Source organism: Panthera leo, chromosome D1 (assembly GCF_018350215.1).
Source record: "Panthera leo isolate Ple1 chromosome D1, P.leo_Ple1_pat1.1, whole genome shotgun sequence".
Classification (NCBI taxonomy): domain Eukaryota; kingdom Metazoa; phylum Chordata; class Mammalia; order Carnivora; family Felidae; genus Panthera; species Panthera leo.
The window spans coordinates 29,248,025-29,271,697 of record NC_056688.1 but is presented as its reverse complement, the minus strand read 5'-3'; the positions used below and the strand labels follow the sequence as shown (position 1 = coordinate 29,271,697).

The following is a 23,673-nucleotide window of genomic DNA, read 5'->3' as shown; positions in this document are numbered from 1 at the left end:
GCCAATTTTGATGCCTTTGATTTCCTTTTGTTGTCTGATTGCTGATGCTTAGAACTTCCAACACTATGTTAAACAACAGGGGTGAGAGTGGACATCCCTGTCGTGTTCCTGATCTCAGGGGGATAGCTCTCAGTTTTTCCCCATGGAGGATAATATTAGCTGTGGGCTTTTTGTACATGGCTTTTATGATGTGTAAGTATGTTATTTCTATCAGTAGCATGCTGTTTAACCTTCATGTATTTGTGATTTTTCTAGATTTTTTCTTTTGGTTTACTTCTAGTTTCATAACATTATGGTTAGAAAAGATACATGGCATGACTTCAATCTTTTTGAATTTTTTGAGACTTGTTTTGTGACCTACTAATGTTACCCTTTCTGGAGAATGTTCCATGTGCATTGAATGAATGTGTATTCTTCTCTTTTAGGATAGAATGTTCTGAATGTATTTGTTAGATGCATCTGGTAGTCTGTGTTATTCAATGCCAGTTTCCTTGTTGAATTTCTGCCTGGGTGATCTATCCATTGATGTATGTGGGATCTCCCTACTATTATTATATTACTATCAAATATTTCTTTATGTTTGTATTTGCTGCTTTATGTATTTGGGTGCTTCCATTTTAGATGCATAGATATTTACAATATTATACCTTCTTATTGGATTTTCCCTTTATTTTTTTTTATTTTTTTTTTAATTTTTTTTTTCAACGTTTTTTATTTATTTTTGGGACAGAGAGAGACAGAGGATGAACAGGGGAGGGGCAGAGAGAGAGGGAGACACAGAATCGGAAACAGGCTCCAGGCTCCGAGCCATCAGCCCAGAGCCTGACGCAGGGCTCGAACTCACAGACCGCGAGATTGTGACCTGGCTGAAGTCGGCCGCTTAACCGGCTGCACCACCCAGGCGCCCCGGATTTTCCCTTTATGACTGTATAGTGTCCTTCTTTGTCTCTTGTTAAAGTCTGTTTGAAGTCTATTTTGTCTGATATAAGTACTGTTACCCAGACTTCTTTTCTGTTCCATTTGCATGATAAATACTTTTCCACTCCTTCACTTTGAATCTGCATGTGCCTCTAGGTCTGAAATGAGTCTCTTGTAGGCAGGATATAGACATCCTTTTTTTAATCCATTTGTCACTTGCGTCTTTTGAGTGGAGTGTTTAGTACATTTCTACTCAAAGTAATAGGTATGTACTTACTCTCATTTTTTTTACTTGTTTTGTTTTTGTTTTGTAATTATCTGTTTCTTTCTTCTCTTTATTTTTTTTTTCATTTTTTAAATGTTTATTTATTTTTGAGAGAGAGAGAGAGAAAGAGAGAGAGTGTGAGTGGGGAAGGCAGAAAGAAAGCGAGACACAGAATTCAAAGCAGGCTCCAGGTTCCATGCTGTCAGCACATACCTTGAGGTGGGGCTCAAACTCAAGAACCATGAGATCATGACCTGAGCCAAAGTCAGATGCTTAACCGGCTGTGCCACCCAGGCGCCCCCCTTTCTTCTCTTGCTCTCTTCTCTCGCAATTTGCTAGCTTTCATTACTGCTATATTTGGATTTCTTTTTTCTTTATTTTTTTCATATCTCTTACCAGTTTTTGATCTGTGAGTGCCATTCCATTATGTTTCTATATAACAGCTTATGCAGATAACTATCTATATTCAGGTGATTGTTGCTTAAATTTGAGCCCATTTTTATTCCTTTCTTCCCCCATGTTTTAGGTTTATGTTGTCATATTCCATATTCTTTTATTTTGTGAATCCCTTCCCTTGACTAATATATATATATATATATATATATATATATATATATACTTATTTTTACTGCTTTTGTCCTTCCTAGTTTTCTTACTCCTAATTGTGCTCTTTCCTTTACATTCAAAGAGTCCCCTTTAATAATTCTTATAGTGTGGGGTTAGTGGCCATGAATACTTTTAACTTTTGTTTGTCTGGAAAACTATCTCTCCTTCTATTATGAATGACAGCCTTGCTGGGTAGAGCATTCTTGACTTCAGGGTTTTTCCTTTCAGCACTTTGAATATATCATGTCTCTCCCCTCTGGCCTGCAATGTTTCTGCTGAAAAATGAGCTAATAGTAATGGGGTTTCCCTTGTATATATTTTCTTTTTCTTTCTTTCTTTCTTTCTTTCTTTTCTTCTGCTTTTAAAGTTCTCTATTTACCGCTAGTTTTTCCATTTTAATTACTATGTGTCTTGGTGTGGACCTCCTTGGTTGATTTTGCTGGGACTCTCTGTGCCTCCTAGATCTGGATTTCTGTTTCCTTCCTCTAGTTAGGGAAGTTTTCAACTATTATATATTCAGGTAAATTTTTTGTGCCCCTTCTCTTCTCCTTCTGGGACCCCTATAATGCAAATATTATTACACTTGATGGTGTTGTGTGTCCCTTAAGTCCATTTTCATTTTTATTATTATTTTTTCTCTCTCCTCTTCAGCCTTCTCAGTATTCATTACTCTGTCCTCCAGCTCACTGATCCATTTTTTTCTTTTTTCTAGTTTGCTATTTATTCCATCAGGTGTATTTTTATTTTCAGCGATTGAGTTCTTCATCTCTGATTGGTTCTTTTTATGTTTTCTACCTCTTTGTTAAGGGTTTCACTGAGGTTGTCCACTCTTTTTTCAAGTTATATGATTATCTTTATGGTCATTACATTCTCTATCAGGCATATTACTTACCTCTGTTTCATTTAGCTCTCTTGCTGTGATTTTGTCCTCTTCTTTCATTAAGGACATATGTCTCTGTCTCCTAATTTTGTTTAAATTTTGGTGTCTGTTCCCATGTGTTAGGAGAATGAGCTATGTCTGTGTCTCCTGCTCTTGTCTAGTGGCCCTCTGAAAAAAAAGGTCCTGTAGTGCCCTGCAGTGCAGTGTCCACTATTCACTAGAATCTGGCAGTTCATGTGTCTCCTATGTGTGTTGTGTGTCTTATCCTGTTGTGGCTGAACTGCTTTTGCCTTCAGTCCAGTCTTCTGTGATGGCTCTTTTTACTTATTGTGAGAAGAATTTGGTCTCTGTGTCGTTAATGGGCCAGTCTGGGGCTGCTTTGAGCTTGAGTTGAAACAGACCAGGCATTTGCCAGAGATTTGCAGGGCATTTTGCCTGTGCTGTCCCTTGAGAAGCTTTCATTGGTAGGTGAGGCCTGTAGTCAGACCAGATGTCTGCTCCCAGTCCACTGCTGAGGCTGCAGTTGTACCCATGTGTGTGGTTACCTTCCCTTCTCATTGGAGCAGTAGTCACACTGGAATGGTGCTGGTCCCTGTCACCACTGCTTGCACACTATGAGGCTTGTGGCACTCCAATGGATGGGCTCAGACCCAGGGTGTACTGGAAGGGACAGGTCCACAGAAGACTGTGGGGGTAGGGTGCATGGTGTTAGCAAGGCATCTGCAGGTGTGCTGTGGAAGGGGAACTGGAGCAAAGGTCTGACTAGAGGGGTCCTGTCCAGAAGAATGTGGGGACATGGCACATTGTTAGCAAGTTAGGTAGCAAGTGTTAGCACTGCACTGGTGCCTGCAGGTGTCTAGATGGGGGGGGGGGGTAGGAAGGAAAATGGCACTCACCAATTCTTTTGGTCCTGGAGAAGTCTCTGTCATGGTTATTATAGTTTTGTAGTGGTTTTGAAATCTTGAAGTGTGATTCCTCCAACTATTTTTTCTTTTTTTCCCCAAGATTGTCTGTTTTGGGTCCCTTGAATTTCCATATGAATTTAAGGATCAGCTCATCAATTTTTGCAAAGGAGACAGCTGGAATTTTGAAAGGGATGTAATTGAATTTGTAGGTCAATTTGGGAAACATTGCCATTTTAACGATATTAAATCTTCTGATCCATGAACATTAGATTTTTTATGTATTTACATCTTTAATTTATTTCATCAACATTTTAGTGTTTGGGGTACAAGTTTTACACTTTTGATGTTAAATTTAGTTAAAATATTTGTTTTGTGTGGCGCCTGGGTGTCTCAGTCAGTTGAACATCTGGCTCTTGATTTCAGTGCAGGTCATGATCTTGTGGTTTGTGAGTTCAAGCCCTGTGTCAGGCTCTGCTCTGGCAGTGCACTCTGCTTGGAATTTTCTCTGTCTCCCTCTCTCTCTGCCCTTCTCCTGCTCACTTTCTCTCTGTCTCTCTTTCTCAAAACAAATAAATAAGATTTAAAAAATATATATTTTTTGGAACTAATGTAAATAGAATTATTTTATAATTTTATATTCAAATATTTTATTCCTGGTACATATAAATACAATTAATTTTTCTATATTGATGTTGTATTTTGAAATATGGCTGAACTTGTTTATTTATTTTAATAGTTTTTAGTACATTCCTTAGAATTGTCTATATAGAAGATCATGTCATCTGCATAAAGATAGCTTTAATTCTTTCTTTCCAATCTGGATGATTTTGGTATCATTTTCTTGCATAGTTTTCCTGGATACTACCTTCCATACAATGTTGAAGACAAGTGCTTAAGCATCTGTTAATCCAAAATTAACTTAACTACACAACTAAACATCACATTGGAGGGTGAGAGTGCTATTAATGTTATGCATTACTATAACATGCAGTGTATGTGTGTATAGAGCATTGGCATAAAGTGCATGTATGTGCTGTCATAACTCTAAGTGTCACAAATTAAATCACTAAATATATTTTCTAGTTGCTTCCTAATGTGACTCATCTTTCATGTCTGGTCTTGCTTCTTGGAGAGTATTGTTTTAGCCACACACACAGGAACTGACATATGAGTAGTACCTTATTTTAAAATCTAAATAGAAAAAGTTTAACCTCAAAATTAAATAACTTAGAATGGATAACATAATTTTTTTCATCTTCATGAAGGATTACCATAGGGAAGAAGCACTGGATGTATTTGCGTTAGAAGGGACAGAGCTAGAACCAGTGGGTAGGCATTAGAGAGGTAGATTGCAACTCAGTGCAAGGTCTTTCAAAACTCAGCTAGTCTACATTGGAATGAGATCTTTGTTTAGTTAATAAACTCCTTTTCATAAGCTTCCAGAGCCATCCATATAAAGTGACAAATTTTACTCAGAAGTATTATGATCTTAAGAATATAATAAACTTTAATAAAAAGCAGCCACTATTACCCCTCAAAGTTATTTTTTGAAATTAATTTAATTTTATAAGACAAAGCGTTTTTGAAATTAATTTAATTTTATAAGACAAAGGCCACCCCACTTTGGTCCTCCTGGAGTATAACCATGGTTTTGGGGCAAATTTTCATCTTTATCATGAGATCAGCAACTTAAACTGGCCTATTTTCCATTTAAAAAATACAAAACAAAATAACTCTGATTATTCACTGGGGCTATCCCCTTGCCAAAAAAGTTCAGCCTTGAATGATGATGCCAGGTTTCCTCCAGGCCATCTGTTGGGTCTGGCTTAGCTTCCTGCAAATTTAAATGTTTTAGATGCTTTTGAATTTCCGTTCCCTAGGTGGCCCTTCCACCCACAGCAAAATTACAAGCTTCTCTCCTATCTCTTCTTCTGCTCTCCCTCTTTGCTCTGACACGAAGGTTTCTCTTTTGGATTTACAACAGTAAAATTTCTTCAGAGGTGAATGGGATGCCTTGAGGAGAATGATAATGTACGTTTGCCTTTGTTGTTAATTAGATTCCTTCAAGGGAAAACCTCCTGGCCTGGTTTATTATCTAGCTTTGTCAGAGCTTGTCTGCTTTATCTAAACACTTTGAAAAAGTCTCTTTACCGATATACCGGTCTGTATGCTTACAATATAGATTTCCATAATACTGGTCAATTGGAAAAGTGTAGAAGTAAGTAGCACTGATAAAGGAATGCCTTAGGATAAATTGCTAATAGTTGAGAGGGAGGGAGGAAGATAGAAGGAGAGAAAGATGAAGAGAGGGAGGAGGGGAAAGAGAGGGAGAGAGAGAGAGAAGAAGGGAGAGAGAAGAGGGTAAGGAAAGAACAAAATCAAAGGAACAAAGGGAGGGAGGAAGGGAGGAATAGGGTTAAGCTTTACAGAATTACAGAGAGTATTTACCTTTTAGATTCCTACTGTGTAGTTACTGTTCAATTTTTGGCCCTAATTCTGCTTCTGAGAAAATATAAGATCGCTGTTTTGACAAGTCATCACAAGGTAGGAAAGTATGGATGGAAAAATTCTCCCCACGGAGTTCTAAATGGGTAATGACAAGGGCTGCCTGGGTGGTTCTATTGGTAGTGTCTGGCTCTTGATTTCAGCTCAGGTCATGTCTCGTGGTTTGTGAGTTTGGGCCCCACATCGACGGGTCCAGCTAAAATCTTGGGATTCTTTCTCTCCCTCTCTGTCCCTCCCCTACTCGCTTGTGTGTGCTGTCTCTCTCTCTCTCTCTCTCTCTCTCTCTCTGTCTCTCTCAAAAATAAATAAACTTTAAAAAAATAAAGAAAGAATAAATGGTTCCTGGCAAGTGTTTCTTCCTGTCTACATCATAGCTCCCAATATCTAGTGGTTAGGCAGAATGTGGCTTCCCTCTGAGGGTGCCCTCCCCCTTTTAAAAACAGGACTCCCATTAATTTCCCCTGGTCCCCACTGTAGCAAGAATGGAGCTAATAAACCTGGATTTAGTTGAGTAGCTTTATATGGTCTCTTGGTCATCAATGTAATCTTGAACTCTTGCTCAGGTTCTTGATTCTTTCTTTTTAAATTTTTTTTAACGTTTTTTATTTATTTTTGAGACAGAGAGAGACAGAGTGTGAACAGGGGAGGGGTAGAGAGAGAGAGGGAGACACAGAATCTGAAACAGGCCTCAGGCTCTGAGCTGTCAGCACAGAGCCCGACGCGGGGCTCAAACTCACAGACCATGAGATCATGACCTGAGCTGAAGTCGGACGTTTAAACGACCTAGCCACCCAGATGCCCCAATTCTTTATGTTTACAAATTACTGTTGGTTGGTTCCTTCCCTGGGTCTTGAGACCAGTTATAAAGATATTCTCAGATGTTTGATGTCCCACCTACCCCAAGTCTCTTTGGTCTTTTCCTCCCTATATGTTCCACTGTTTCATCACCATTGTTATCATCGTGATGATGATCATTAACCATCTCTATGTTTTGTTTTGTTTTATGAGCCTCAGTTGTAAGTGTTGTCCTATAAAGGCAAGCTAAAGGTATGAGTAAACCATTAATTGCCCCAGTGTAAGAAAGGATGGAACCAATCACACAGGAATAAAGGTGTCTTGTGCAAAACACAACTATGAGCTTTAAAACATTAACTTTATTAATAATAGTATGAATAATTGAAAATATCAACAAGACAAATGACAGGATTTTTTTTTTCAAAAAAAATTTTTTTTAATGTTTATTTATTTTTGAGACAAAGAGAGACAGAGCATGAACAGGGGAGGGTGAGAGAGAGAGGGAGACACAGAATCTGAAGCAGGCTCCAGGCTCTGAGCTGTCAGCACAGAACCCGACGCGGGGCTCGAACTCCCGGACCGCGAGATCATGACCTGAGCCGAAGTCGGATGCTTAACTGACCGAGCCACCCAGGCGCCCCAGGACTTTTTTATTTTCTAAAATTCAACAGATGAAGGCATGGAAAGAGCAAAATCTTATGTTGGGTAAAGGAGTGAAATCTAAGACCTCAGACTCTCTTATTCCCCTTGTTCATTTACCCTGACACACGAGTGATGGTGAGGCTCTTGGTGAGCATTTTCAAAATGCCTCAGCCTGTTTCCTTCTAAGCATGAACAAATAACAGTGACAGTTAAATCTAGTAGGAAGCAGTGAAGAACCAAGCTAAAGATGTTTTCTCTTTTAAGACGGGTTTGATCTACCCTTAGTAGATAAGAATCTGGGGTTTGGTGAACATGGTAGGTGCAGGGCCCTGGAGGAGCTTTATTGGTTTGGAAACAATTCTTACTCTCCTAATTACCTCCTGAGGATGGCTGCAGAAAGCAAAGTGGAGGTCCTGCTGAGCTCCTCAGGTTGCTTCAAGTGACTTTGGAGCTACAATAAAATAACAAATATGTTATAAACAGCCTCATCTTTATGGGGAGCTGCACATTCAGAGCAAAGAGGGAGGTGGAAGTGTCTGATTTAAGCCTTTTATTTCCAACATCCCCAACTACCTAATTCTTAATGAGGGGAGGAGATGGGTCTTTGGAAATGCGTTAGATTGAGTATTTATAGGAACCCAGATGCACCAGTTGTCTCCCTTACGTATTACTGCCCTGATTCTTCAGTGCACAAGATGAATAATTTACCAAAAAGCACATGTAAGTATCTCTTTATTATTCATTATAATGAACTGAGACAGGAGTAATTCTCCACTCTGCTCGAATCCCCTAGGGCTTAACTTAACCAGACTCTGCTTGCTTTCCCACAGTTAATTTGAGTGGAAGAAAACTCTTTCTTGGACATGTGACCTATCTAGCTAGGACTTGTGCTAGGTGAGGGGTGTGTGACAGGAGGAGTGTGGGGCACCCAGGACCACTGATGGCAAGGACAGTGTAAGGTCATGCTTTAAGGGCAGATCTGTTGGATGCCCAGGAAATGAAGTGTTTCAAAGGAATTGTCAAAAAATAACTGGAATCAGTCAATGTGTGCTTGGAAAGTACATAATTATTCTTAACATTCCCCTGAATAGAACACAATTAAGCAGGCACATCCATCGGCTGAAAAGTATAAAGTAAATTAATTATATATGTTTTCAACCAATCTAAAGATTTATTCTTTTCTGTTTCTTCTTTTATCCTTCTTCCCTTTTCCTTTTTTTCTCCCTCTTTTCCCCTCTCTCTTTTTCTTTGTCTATCCATTTATTTATTTAAAATTCGTGAATAGGAACCTCAGCCTTTCCACATTACAAGGAGTAATTGGGTTTCATGGCAAACCTTTCTTTAAGTAACAAGTTTCCATGAGAACATTCTCCTCTATACACAATTCCATAAGCTCAGCCTGGCTTAATGGTTTGCAAACGTGTTTGGAGTACTATCCATACAGGTTTCTGCCCTTAACACAGAAGTCAAATAGGGGAAGGCCAGAGAAATTCAGGGTGCTTTCAGATAAGACTTCCTATTCTTTTGGTTCCCTCTGAGAATCCAGAGAGTCCCAGGAATGAAGAATACCCTCTCTATCCTAGACTGGCAACCTGTGGCACAGAACTATAGGTGATATAAATTAAAAGCAGCAACTTTCTGGGTCTACACTGGAAACATTTGCAAAAATTAACCCTGTGACTTTACTGCCCCCAGGGAGTAGCTCTCTTGGGCATCTCATGGCCCAAGGAAAGAGTTTGCCTGCCTTCTATTTTATTTTTTAAGGGGAATTAATTCTCATTATCTATACCAGTGAAATAAGTGAAATAGTGAAATAAGCCACCATTCCAGAAAAGATGATTGGTGTATTAAAAATATATGACATATATATTTTTAAACAGGCAGAGTTGACATTCTACAGGAGAAGTGCTTATAAGAATGGAGAAGCACTGGAAAAAAGTATCACTTCCCATCCCTCCTCCTCCATCTGTCCTTGCCCATCTGTCTATTTAATGAGGGTGTTATTTTTAAAAACTCAAATAAGGTTTTGTTCAGATGTGTAGTCTGTTTAGCATGGCACAAGATGAATCAAACAAACTTATTGGCCTCCTAGTTGGCCATGAAGCCACAATTACTTGAACACATGCAATATCTACTTCCAAACTTGAGGCAGAATTGTATATGTGCTGAGATCCAAAAAAGTACACTCCTTACTTAATTTTCCAAACTTTATAATGATGTATGTGTACATTGGAAAATGAGTACTAAGGGCAAGTCAAAATTATTATAATGTTTGGTATATCATTATTCTTTAGTTTTGAGTAATTACAGAAATGTAATAGCAAACATTTATTAACTACTAGGCTCTCAGAACTGTGATAATAGTAAAAGAATTATTTTTTAATATTTGCCATATCTATGATTTTAAATGCTATTTCCATTTTATAAATTAGAAAACTAATGCTCATGAAAGACAAGGAGTTTGATAAATTATAGACCTGTGATAGAATTAATATACCTCTTATTAAAGTATTTATTCTCTTAATTAGTATATTACACTGAAATCCTGTAGGATAGCATAAAAGCTCATCTATTTCCAGCATAATTTTTGGTTTCATAAATAAGAAAGTCCTTTAGCAGTTTCTGATAAGTTTCACCTGAACTCAGAAGGCAGGAGTTTGTTTATGCACAATTCTGGAGGAAGAAGAATGACCTTTGAGGTTTTGCCTGTCTTTGGGATTCCATGATCCCTTACATTATATGTGGGAAGGTATTTGCAGGGAAATCCGTGGGCTGTAATTTCTGCCTTGCCAGAGTCTTTGCTCCCACGATACTCATGCTGGGAGCCTGTGGCTGACTTGCTCCATTCTTCAAAAAGATATCAAGCTCCCCAGACTCTCTGCTTTTAATTTAAAATTTTAATTTATACTTTTCCATGGATGATACTGAGACAGACATGGCCGTGAGTAAATATGTCAGGATAATCTATTGAATGGAATTAAAATGGTGTGTGCTTGGGAAACATTTTAATTTCATCTTGCTCCCTTCTTTTGCCAACTATAATGAACAAATCGGGAGGCTGAGTTTTAAAGCTGTTTAGGATTTGGAGGAAGGGACAGCGGAGTTGGAGCCAGGTGACAAATAAATAACGTGAATTGTTCTGAGTGGCTTCTCAAGGCATCCCTGTTCCACAACGGGGCTGTCTCTGTAACAGCTGTCTCTGACAAGTGGGCAGGTGTGACAGCGAATACCCTCATTGCCTTTTACAACTCCACTTGGAATTCTGCACCATTGGCAAGGACCAAAAGGGCAAGGGACATGGGGCTGGGTGACAGAAAAGGAGAACCTTTTATCATTCCTGACTTTTAAAAGACACTTCTTCTTCACCCAAGGGTTCTTAGCTTCTGAAATGGCTTTGCCTTATGCTGTAGCACTACTTCTTAAGATATAAATTTGCAAGGAAAAAGGTAAATACAGAAGGCATCCCAGAGCCATACCATGATTCTGACTAGTAGATAACCATCCACCGATGGCTTGCCCAGTGCCCAGTTTGCCCTTTGCTAAAATCTGTACTTATCCTTCATCTATCCTAAGATGAATCCTTACTACTGTCTCTAAAACAATGCTTCACCAGCTGGTGGTGTTTCCTTGGGCTGGAAGTGAGGCCTTTTGAATAATTTTCACTTTTCCTTAGTGTCCAGCAGTATCTGTGCAGTAGATGTCTCTCAAAAGAATTGAATATATTGCCCTGAAGTTTCTGACTTGAAACAAACCATTCAGCTTTGATCTTGCCTCCATTACCCCACCACTCTCCTGTCCTGCAGCATGCCTTAGTCTGCTCTGGGATCTGGTCTTCTGGACTAACGTTTGGCCCATTTACACAGTGAATGGCCAAGACAAGGACACCTCCGCATGAGCTACTAGGGGCCTTCGGGGCAAATGAATTCTCTTGCAGGTGTGCACGATTGTATTGATTGATCTCTCAATTATGTATTTTTAGAAATACAGCATTTTACCAACCACTGGTCATCAATCTAGAAACTAGCCCATCAACCTCTGTGTCAACACACTGTGGACAAGGCCTGATAAAAATACAAAGTTAGAGTTGTCTCAGTGGCTTTAGCTAAGAAAATAAACCTTAGAGGGAAATGAAATCCTACTGTAGAACTCTACATTGGCCAAGTGCAGAATACTTCTGAAGAGTTAGCAATTTCCAGAAAAAAAAAAATGAAAATATTGGAAGTGAAAGAATCTAGAGGTAAAATGTAAACGCACTGGATTGATTTTCTAGGTAACACTAAAAATGTAAATCTCATGTTATTTCTGATCTATTAGCCAGTAGAATAACCAGTCTTGAAACTGTGTTCAAACAACCCTAAAGCAAACACCATTCTTTTTTTTTTCAATCTATTTATTTTGAGAGAGAGAGGGAGAGAGAACACACAGAGGAAGGGCAGAGTGAGAGGGAGGGAGAGAATCCCAAACAAGCTATGCACTGTCAGCAAGAACCCAACTTGGGGCTTGAACTCACAAACTGTGAGATCATGACCTGAGCCAAAACCAAGAGTCGGACACTTAACCAACTGAGCCACCCAGGCACCCCAGACACCATACTTTATGGATTTGAAAATATAGAAAGAGAAGTCTTCAGAATGCCTTGGGAAATGATAAATAAATGGATTCAGTATCACTTGGTTAAATTAGCACACACTCCCAGATAATAGAATTCTAATAGAATTATAGTTTTCCAAATGAAGCAACAGAGCTCTTTGACAGTAGTAATAGAACAGGCTCTGTTTAAAGAATGCTTACTATTTGCAGGGTACAATTCTGACTCTTGTTCAGGCATTACTTCATTCAGGCTTATAATAATATTGAATAATACTGTGAAGTAAATATGTTCATCCTACTTCACAGATGGGGAAATGAGGTAGTGAGTGGTTAAATTAAAGGCTGTTCCCAGGGTTATCTGCTAGTAAGTAGCAGAGCCCTTATCGGTTTGATGCCAGGGCCCTCCCCTTAACATTATAATATACTGTGTCTACAATGCTCAGTTTACATATCTCACTGAAGTTCATAAAGAGCTCTTGACTCCCACCATTCTTCTCAATATTGTCGAGATCCACCTAGATGATCCACCTAGATGATTAAATACTTTAATCCCTCATTGACAAGGGTCATGTTTATAATGTCACTGAATATTCTTACTTTTAATAATGTATAGTCTCTTCTATTTCAGCTCATTTACTCAAGGAACTTATTAAGTCTTCCAGTACATCAAACCCACCAGGTTCTCTCTATCCACCAGCCCCTCCTATCTTCTTTTTTTACTCAAATTTTCAGTTCCTCTAATCCTCATCTTCTCTCTTGCTCATCTGGCATACTCCAACACTGGATGATCTCAAATCATCTACATTCTGTACGCCTACAGTTGAGCAGTGTTGGAGAATATCTTCAAAGCTGGCAGAGCACTGTCATGATAAATCCTTGGCCATGAACTACAAATGAAGCTCAGCACAGCCTGGGAACCCAGTAGAATTCCCCAGTAATATTGCTCTCATTTTCTGCAACAGCTATTCCCCTTTGTCTTGCATCATCCTTCCCCTATCTCCTACTCTCCCATTTACCTTCGGCTGATAATTTTGCCCTTTATTTCAGAGAAAATAGAAACCATCATTCAGTAACCTCCTTGATTTCCCATGACCAGATCCACAAACATACCTATTTCCATTCTTTCTTTATTTCCTTTTCTTTTTCATGGGTTCTAGATCCATAGTTTTTCACCTTTACAGTAATATCAATGAGCTATCCCCTTTTTCTTCCTTCCATCATCAGTTGCTCCATTCAGTAAGATCAGTCTTATCAGTATATACTTATATATTGGAATGTAAGAAGGTCCTTGTCTTATTCACAGTTGCATCTCTAGTACCTAAACTTGGGCTGCTCAAAGGGTGGTCCCCAGCACATCAGCATAATTACATAACTTGTTAGGAATGCAGAATATTGGGCCCCACCCAGACCTAGTGAATTCGTAAGAGGCACAAGCAATTTGTAGGCATATAAAAGTTTGAACAGTCCTAGAACCCAGTAGGTGTTCAACAAATATTTATAAAATGAATGAATAAGTTCTCAAGTATTTCTAGTCTGAAAAGAAACAAGCAAACTATCAAATGAAAACAAAACAAAACAAAACAAAACTCTCAGGAGACCCTTGTGCCCTTGTGGGCTCCGTTTCTCTTTCCACCTTTGCTGACAACATTCTTGGAAGCATTGGTTGCCGATATTGTCAACACTTCACTGTCCATTCATGCCTTACTCCCTTTATTCATTCTGGCTCCCTCACCCTTTCCTTAGGCTGTGGACCCTGTTGTCACATAACTCTTCTCTCATGTCTACAGGGATACAATAGTCCTTCTGCTTCTTGTCCTGCTACAGTTCATTCTTCAATGAAAGACTAGCATTTCCTTATAAAAAGCATCATTTAGATTATGTCATGCCTCCACCTAAACCTTTTCAAGGATTCCCCATGACAGCTAGAGTAACATACAGACTTTCTTAAAGTAGAGATGTATACCTGTCAGCCCCCTGGAATCTACCAATTTTCCCATCTGCCTTGCTTAGGCCACTGTAGCATCCATTCCCTTCCATACCTGAGTCAACCTTTTACTCAAGGCCTGCACATCTGCCCTGTCCTCTACCTAAAATGCTCTCTGTAGTCAGTACATTGACCTGGTGTTCTCAGTTTTCAACCTTAGGTTAATTGTCACTTGTTCAGAAAATGCCCATCTGTAGACTGTGTATCTGAGCAGGGCTTTCCATGCCGTCCCCTGTATATGACTGTCCCAGAAATCATCCCAGTTCAATTTGTAGCAAGTATACAAGTATACAATTTGTTGATTGAATATTTCTCCCCCCATCTGAAAAATGCCATGAGGGCAGAGACGGGGACCAGTAGAGTGTCTGACACTTAGTAGGTACTTAATAAATATTTATGAATGGGTGAATTTACACTTTTTATTATATCCATGAAAATGAAAAATATCTTTTTAATGTTGTTTGTATCCTATCATTCACCTAAGATCATAAGAATCTTGAAGGCAGACACTGGTCTCTTATTTTGGCCTTGCTCTTGTCTCCTTGGGAAACCAATATATTTTTAAACACATTGTGAATTTACAGAATAACTTGAAGTCTGGGAAGAAGCCAGCTCAATCTTTCATTGTTTTGCTCATAGAACTTTCCACTGACCCTTTCTTTTCACAATTATGTTTAGCTACCCTATGTTTTACCTTCTGTTACCATGATAGGAATTCTCCTCCTCTCTCCTCCCACAACCATGCAGTTTAACCCTCTTTTGTGATTGTAAGCGATTTCCCCTCTTTGCACAGCCATCTTTCCACAGAAATCACTCCCTTCATTTTCCTTCATCCTATCAGATGCTCTGTTCTGAACTGTCTTCTGCCTGACTGCCTCACTTGTGTGGTGAGGTGTGTGAAGTTGCTCTCTGCATTCAGGTAGAGCCCTCACTGTGTTTGTGGGGAAGGAAGTTCCCTTTGCTTGCTTCAGGACACAATGAGCACTGTTCTGATGGACTCATATATCATTGGTCATGGCTGAAACCACAACACATCATCATCCTGCAGCTGATTTTCTGCTTCAGGTGACACCATTTTCAGGAGACCCCACACCTTCCTTAGTTTGGTTTTAAATGCTGTTTTCTCAAGAGCCCCATCCTGCATGCATTTGTATATGTTTTCTCCTCTTCTCTGGAGGACACCTCTTCCCACTTATATACACACATGCACACAAACTGACACATGTATTTCTGTGTATTTAATATAACTCCCCAAATCCAGCCACTGTTAGTGTGGCACCATCTTCCAATTAGAAACAATCTGCAGGTGTCATGTATCTGTCAGCCTTTGAAGTCAGTCTTGTGCTGGACTGAAATATTTCCATACTGGACCTTCTCTAAGTAGCTCTATTCCACCCCCCCACCAAATCTTCCACAGAAGCTCTCATATATATTCTCCACCAATACCTTATTAGCAAATATTAGCTTTAGCAGAGTTATTACTTTCATTGAATTTTCAACTATCTGAATCATAAAGATTTCCTTTACATAATTTAGGGTCCTTGTTGATGCTCTAGAGTTGGCTATATTTGTAACTCAGGAAATAACTGAGTAGTTAAAGCTTCCCAGGAGAACAGCTATGTGCAATTTAGAATACCTTGGGAATTGAGCTGCAAATATTTCATTTTGGTTTGCCTCCTCTCCTCTCTTTTAAAAAATTCATTTATTATTGGTCTTTGAATTCTCTAAAACAAGATCTTCTTCCTCTCATTTTTCAAACTGGTATTATTAATATGTTTTGATACATGTAAAGTTCTTAACTGAAATTCAATTAACTCAATTTATGAAAAAGGACAAAGACATTCAAAAGCAGAAACAAAAAAATTAATATCATAGGTAAATATAAAAAGAAAATTCAAGGAAAATGCATATTGGGCTTTAACATTCAACTCTATCACCTTTATCAGCATTTCTAAATTGAATACTCTCTAGAAGGCCCTTTTGAAGGCAGGGGCAAGGGTGGACAAAAACAAGATTTCAGGATTTCCCAGTTGCAACATTATTTAAAAAAAAACATTTTATGCATAAAATCATAAAACTAGGTATAAATCCCTTAACCTTTATAGACTTACATGACTCTAAAATCTGGTTTTAAATCATACACATAGGTAACCACTAAAATTAACAACATTAATTTAATGGAGCAGATGATATTTTATTAAAATTAATTTCCAAGTTGCAATGTGAATATGGTCCTGACTGCTGCCAGAGCATCACTTTTAGCTTTGGTCTGTGCCATATGACAACAGAGTTCTCTTTCCACATGGCTTCATTCCAACTTTTGAGAACCTTCATTACTATAGTGGACCCTGGGATCATTCAGTGTTCCTTGGGAGAAATGTACTGCTGAACCTTAAGTCCACCTGTGTATTTTTTCATTAGTCTGAAACAACAGAATACATACTCTTTTATGCTATTGTAATAATAGACACAAATCTGAACATTTAAATCTAATTGTAGTCATAAAACATCCAGAATATGTGTATATTATATTTTTAAAGAATATTTTACAAATAAAAACACTAGATTAAAAAAATACACAAGTAAAAATCCCATGGGTGCTGTGAGTGTGTGTGTGTGTGTGTTTGTGTGTGTACATAACTTACAGAGTCACACACATAATATCTCCAAGGACATCTACTTCATCTTATGTAGGTTCTTTTTTTTTTTTTTTTTTGAGCTTTACTGAGATATAACCGACATATAACATTTTTAGGTTTGAAGCGTACAACATGTTGATTTGATGAATTTATGTATTGCAAATGACTACCACCCAGCAAAAGCTAACACTGCCATCTCATCACATGATTAGCCTGTCTTAGTTGTGGTGAGAAGATACAAGATCTACTCTCATTGCAACATATCATTATTTATAATCTTTGTGGGCTTTTTTATGTCTTTCTTTTTTTTAAAGTTTAATAATTTTTGAGAGACAGAGCCTGAGTGGGGGAGGGGCAGACACACACACACACACACACACACACACACACACAGAACATGAAGCAGGCTTCTTGCTCTGAGCTGTCAGCACAGAGCTGGATGCGGGGCTTGAACTCAAGAACTGGGAGATCATGGCCTGAGCCGAAGTCGGATACTCAACTGACTGAACCCCACTATAATCTTTGTAGGGTATTTTGACATCAGTTTGAAAAACATTGCCTTACACCTTTCCATCATTATAAATATGTACTGGTCACCTATAATAGATACCAGATCCGCTGTGGGAGGTTTGGTGTTAAAAAATGAAGACCACTGACATGATTCTTATCCATGTGGTATTTACAGCCCCAGAAAATAAGTGTATAAATAATTAAATCCAGTGTTGTAATTCTATGAAGAAGTCCAGGATCTTCTCTATTAACATTGCATTCCAAAGAGAGTGGAAGTTTAAAATGATGAGTCTGTATTAGAGGTTATTCACTCTATTCACTACTGTCTACTTATTAAAGCAGAGAGGCAGGCAATGTATTTTAGGTATTATCCCAATAACAAGGGTGGAAATATAAAGACATTTTCTGATAAACTTTAGTTTCTCAAAATGCGAGTTTTCAATTTTTTGAATACTAGCATCTACAGAGTTATCCATACAAGAGAGGCACTCTTCGTGAGACTGGTTCAAAATACTTGTAATAATTAAATAGTCATGCTCTAGGTATCCATGTTATCTAGATGCTCCTACACCTATCTGTGTATATAATTGAGATGTGACTTTTATTTTTAAGTACACATTATTTTTATACATGCACTGTACTGCATTCAGATGTAAGGTTGTAAAACTTTCAGCATCTAATATACAAGCCCCAGGTGGCATTTACTAACCCCTCTGTCTCAAATATGCTCCCAGTCCCCATGGCACTCACCATTCCTTAACCTGCTTTGCATTCACCACTTGTCATCCTCCAAAACTAATATGCTTATTTACTTATATGCTTTCTTTGTCTCACTGGACATAGCCTCAAGGATCATGACCTTTGCCTGTTTGCCAGCCAGCATTCTCAGCTCCTGGAATATTGTCTAGTGTACCTTAGATATTGATTAAATATCTGTTATGTGAATCACGGTGTTTTTTTTTGTATTTTCAGAGGCAAAATATAAAAACAAAAGCAGACCTAAAGAACACAAACAAAAACCTTAAAGCTACCTAATTTCACTTTTCAGGAAGATTTTATTTTGATTGAATTCCAACTTGTCTCTTGTCTGATTTCTTAAAGGCAGTGGTTGTCAGAGTCTTCAGACCAGTATCAATGGCCTCACCTGGGAACTTTAAAATGCATATTCTCAGCCCCACTTTGAACACACTAAATCAGAAGAACTTGGGAGTTGGGCTCAGCAATCTGTGTTTTAAAGAACTCTCAGGGTGAATCTGATGCACAGTGAAATTTGAGAACCACTGCCTGAAAGCATGGATTTCTTCTATCTGCACTTCTTCCTTAAAAACAAAACAAAATGACCCTGCATCTTAACTGCATGTCCCATGTTTAGTGGAATTGAAAATGACAACTTTGCCTGCAAAATTCCTTTCCTCCAATAGCTTTTGCCATTTCTTTGCCATTTCTGAGTATTTCCACTCTTCACAAATAGCTAGAGGTGGTTTAACAATGTACAAAAGTCATTTCCAAATATCTTTCCTGTTCTCCTAAGCTATTTTATGAGAAAATTAAATGCTAAAATTAAAAACTGAATACCATAAATTTGTGGGAAACTGGATAATACCAATGAACTCCTCCTGGTCTTATTACTTTGAGTCTTGAGCCACAAACACTTTCTTTTTAAGGAGAAGCCAACAGCCCTTAAGTGCAGAAATTCTACACAAGGCTGAATAGGTGTAAATTCTCTACGCTGGTTGTACCAGCTGTTCAGAGTCCTGAACCTCTCTGCATCTCGGTTTTGTGATCTGTAAAGTATGATAATAATAAAGCATGTCTCAAAGGGTAGTTATGAGGATCAGGTTATTTAATATATGGAAAGTTCTTAACTGTGCTAGGCACCAATAAGCACTATGTAATTTGAGACATTACCATTGAGTTGTAATGAATTCTACCTTATGAAGGGCCACTAGATAAGATTTGCTTAAGGGTAAGAATTTTAGAGACCTAAAAGAGTTTTCAAGAAATTAGAAGGTTATCATTCATGTTTCTTGATTTTCCTCTTGGATGCCCTTATTTAACATAAAAAATTCTCCTCCATGTGCTTCCTATAAATGAGAGTTCAACACAGCCGTAAACATCAAGGAAGGAGCCAGGTTTGTAAGAACACTTAAGCATTTTTTAAAAAGTTATTCTCTGAGCTCTTCTTCCTGCTGTTCCCTGTTGTCTCCTTCTTTTCCCTCAAACAACATCATCATTCTCACAAGTGACTTTATCATTCTTTAGGTTCTAGTACTGTACAGACTCAATGAATGGTCTCTGCCCCATTCGGAGAGATAGATTTATCCAGTTACTCCACTCTATTTGCCCCTGTCCATGCCTGCTAATGAAACCCAGGTTTGACAGCAGGTAAATTGGGCTGTGGGTATCTGTCTGGGGTATATCTACCCAAGGAGTGCACAAGGCTTCCCAAGGTATGTGTGGCAGGGCACTGAGAGTCTGTTTTGCCCATGGAGAATAGATTTGGACTGACCTGTTTCAAAGTCAGTCCCTGCAAGACTCCTGGTAATTTGTACTGGTTCCATGCACTTAAGAGGATACATTCAAGATCTCAGATTTCCTAAATCAATCTGCCTAAGAAAGGCACTGAGATTGAATTGTAATTCTAGTGATCCTTTTGACTGTTCCCATTTTTATAAATTGTCCAGGAAATAATTTACCTTTATTTGTCACCATTATCTGACTATTACAAAAAAAAAAAAAAATCACTCTTGAAGGAGAATCCCACCAAAGTAAAGCATAGGTGTAATGAAGGGAAAGGACAAAGACATCATAGCAAAGCACATATCTTCTCTATCTTGTAATTAGAGAAAGAGACATTTTCTGGTAGAGAACAATGTGATTTGGCATATTAAAATAAATAGCATTCAATTTTACCCACCTTTCTGGGTGTATTGGGTTAAACAAGGTCCTTCTAAGTAAAAGAGAAATACATCTTTAATAGTCATTTGATAAAGCCTGGTAAAATGTTAACAATATACTGTCCAGATATTGTGAAATTAAATGAATTTAATACTGAGTTACAAAGCCCTTTGCAAGTCAGGTATTTTTCAATTCATTGCTTTAAAAAAAGCTGAAGGAGGAACTAATTGAATTGTCAGCTGTGAGATCATTAAAATACTTTTTGAAGCTATATTTCTGTGTGATTTTTGGCACATATCTTGGAAGAGGTTCAAAGAATTGAGTGGCACTGCTATACAAGATTCTCCCTCGCTTATGTGAACTAGGTTTCTCTCAAACAAAAATAGAAGTTGAATCAGTCCTGAGCTCTATCTTATTCTAGCAGTAAGGTTATTTATTCAAGGTATGATTTTATTTTTATTTATTTTGTTTCAGTTTATTTATTTTGAGAGAGAGAGAGAGAGAGATCATGCGAGCAGGGAGGAGCAAAGGGAGAGGGAGAGAGAGTATCCCAAGCAGACTCTGGGCTGATAGCATGGCGCCTAATTCGGGCTCAAACTCACTAACCATGGAACCATGACCTGAGTTGAAATCAAGAGTCAGACACTCTACCTACTGAGCCACCCATGCACCCCTCAAAGTAATTTTAAAAAACCTCATCTACCCCATTAAGTACTCTATATCCAGCAAAAGTTTACTTTTTATGTTTAATTATTACTTAATAAGATGAACAATATATTTATGTTGTTTTATCAATATTGTCCTTATAATAACTAATTTTAAAAGAAAATAGCATTACTCAGAGCTTTATGATTATAGAACATATAAGAAATTTCAATTTCCATCTCTCTATATATATTTGCAAATAAATATGGTAGCTTATCAATAAAAGGTTTTTAAGTATGAAAGATTACATCAAGACAAAATCCTGCAGAAGACATATATTGGAAACACAAGTTCAAGTTTTAAAAAGGAACAATTCACATTTTATGACCAATAAGGAACTTTTTCATGATTTTGAAACTAGATAATCAAATCAGTATTGCATTTAAATTTTATTGAAAATATGTGTGTGTATATAGATATAGATATAGATATAGATATAAATACATATATAAAGGAATATTGTGACATTTTAATTTTAAAATTGTGAATATTCTCCACAGGCCAGAAGTGCATCCTTTTAACTTAAATTTTAAAAATTATATGACTTAGGGGCATCTGGGTGGCTCAGTTGGTTCAGCGTTCAACTTCTACTCAGATCATAATCTCGTGGTTCATGAGTTCAAGCTTCACATTGTGCTTGCTGCTGTCAGAGCTGAGCCCAGTTTAGATCCTCTGTCCCTCTCTCTCTGTCCCTCCCTGACTTGTGCCCTCTCAAAAATAAATTTAAAAAGTTAAATATATATATCAACTTAAAATTTTTGAGAGGTTACATAATTGACCAAAATAAAAGCAAGAATATTTGTTTGCACTTTGTCACTTGGGTTTGTGTGGTTCTGGGGACTAGAATGTGACTCCCTTTACTCTGAGTTTACCATCCACTTCCAGGCTTGACAGTTTCTGGCACTGAACAATTAGAACTTTATTGTTAGAAGTTATTCAAATAGAAATTTGGTGTTTATGAAAACACAGCTGTTATAAAGAAAGGTTGCATAGGAAACTTCATCAATCATTTTCAACTGAAAGTGAATGAATGTGTTTATCTTTTTTGTTCTTTTTTTCCCCTAAGAAATGCTGTTGAAAGGGTAGAGTGCAAGGTCCATTAAGAGCTTTTCAGTTTGCATTAGGGAAATGGAAAGTTGCTGCAGAAGGACAAACTGCAGAGTGAAGCTAGGGTCCCAGGATATGAAGGAAACTGCATACATTCAATTTTTTTTTTTTATCACTATGACACACCTGTGAAGGTGGCAAAGAGTCAGTGATACTTGAATTATTACTAATTTTAAATGTGGTTGAGCCTCCAAAACTCATCTTGCTGATCTTAGACTTACTTAGAAACAATTACAAAAGTAGGGGCACCTGGATAGCTGTCAGCTGAGCATCTGATTCTTGATTGTGGCTCAGCTCATGATCCCAGGGCTGTGGGATTATGTCCTGTGTCTGGCTTCATCCTGAGCATGGAGCTTGCTTGAGATTCTCTCTCCCTTTCCCTCTTCCCCTCTCCCCCACTCCTGCTTTCTGTCTCTCAAAAAAAAAAATACAAAAATAGATCTATAACTACTGGCGTTAAGGGATACCTGTGATAAAGTTCCAAAAAAAAAAAAAAAGCTTCATAGGAATATTAGAGTATAATTCTATTTCAGGTAAATAAATCAACACAGTCTTTATTTATGTGAATATGTGTATGTAAAAAGTGAGATGTAGAAGGAGAGGTAACAAGAGTGTTACCAAATTAAGGACCTCATTTGTTCACACATTTATATATGGTTATTTTATTTTTGTAGTTTGAAAAACAGCAAATAAAGAAAATTTAGAAGAGAAAGTTTTCTTCCTGCCGTCCTGTGAAAGCATCTAATTATCACCCCACCCCTAACTCAAAGCTGCCGGAACCTGCTGAATGACAGGTGACCTGTACATACAAAGACTTCTGTGATTGGAAGCTAGTATTATTTCTATGTGTCCTACCAACCAGGGAGAGTACTTTGCTAGACAGAGCATTTTCCTCTTTCAACAGAAGCTGTCATTTTAGTGCTCCAGTATTGTTCTGCTCCCGTGGCCATTCAGGCTGTGTCTGGCTGGCCATTTTGCTAAGGGAAAACAGCATGTCCAAAAGTTCATGCTCTCTCTTCCATTGTCAGTGTCTTTGGTGTTCTTGTCTCCTGAGCCTTGTAGAAAGATCTCTGCTTTCAGTCAAAATGGGATCAGATTTGGTGAGATGAGGCAGTGTTTTTTTTTGTTTGTTTGCTTTGTCTTCTCATCTGGAGGTGCTGGATTGATGTTCCTTGTGCCCAGAAGGTGGGCCTCAGACCTGTTTGCTGGGACATCTTATGGGAATCGCACAGCTATAACTGGACCTCACTATTTGCCCAGATACCGCAACTCAGGTTTAGACTAGAGGGGTGAGTGGCAGGTGGGCATATACCTGGGGCCCTTGAAACACACTCTTCTTTGCAAGCCCACATTTTCAAGGGATTCTCTTCCATTTTCTTTCAATAGATTTAAAATCCTGGGGAACATATGCAAATTTTCCTTCTGACCACCAGGCATAAATATTTCTTCATTAAACCTAATACCCTGCAAGTCATTCATACCAAACAACAAATTCCACTTACATTCACAGCTTCCAATTGTTGAGTATGTGCGAGGTTGAGGAAGTAGAGGTTAGCTTTTTTTTTTTTTTTTTGAGATTAGCTTTTTACCATAATGATAACCCATGTGACATCAGCCACTTTGTTTTCTGGGCTGGGGGTGGGTAGGGGGTGGCAGTAGGAGGGAAGAGGAACTCTGATCATTTTCTTCTTACCTCTGCTGACATCTTCAGAGGCAGCCAGGAC

At 38.1% G+C, this 23,673-nt stretch overlaps 1 protein-coding gene across 2 annotated transcripts in view; it reads left to right on the top strand.

The window, feature by feature from the left end:
- Positions 1–23,673, top strand: part of OPCML (opioid binding protein/cell adhesion molecule like) — a 499,188-nt gene that overhangs the window by 263,631 nt on the left and 211,884 nt on the right. The gene's annotated exons all lie outside the window — the stretch shown is intronic.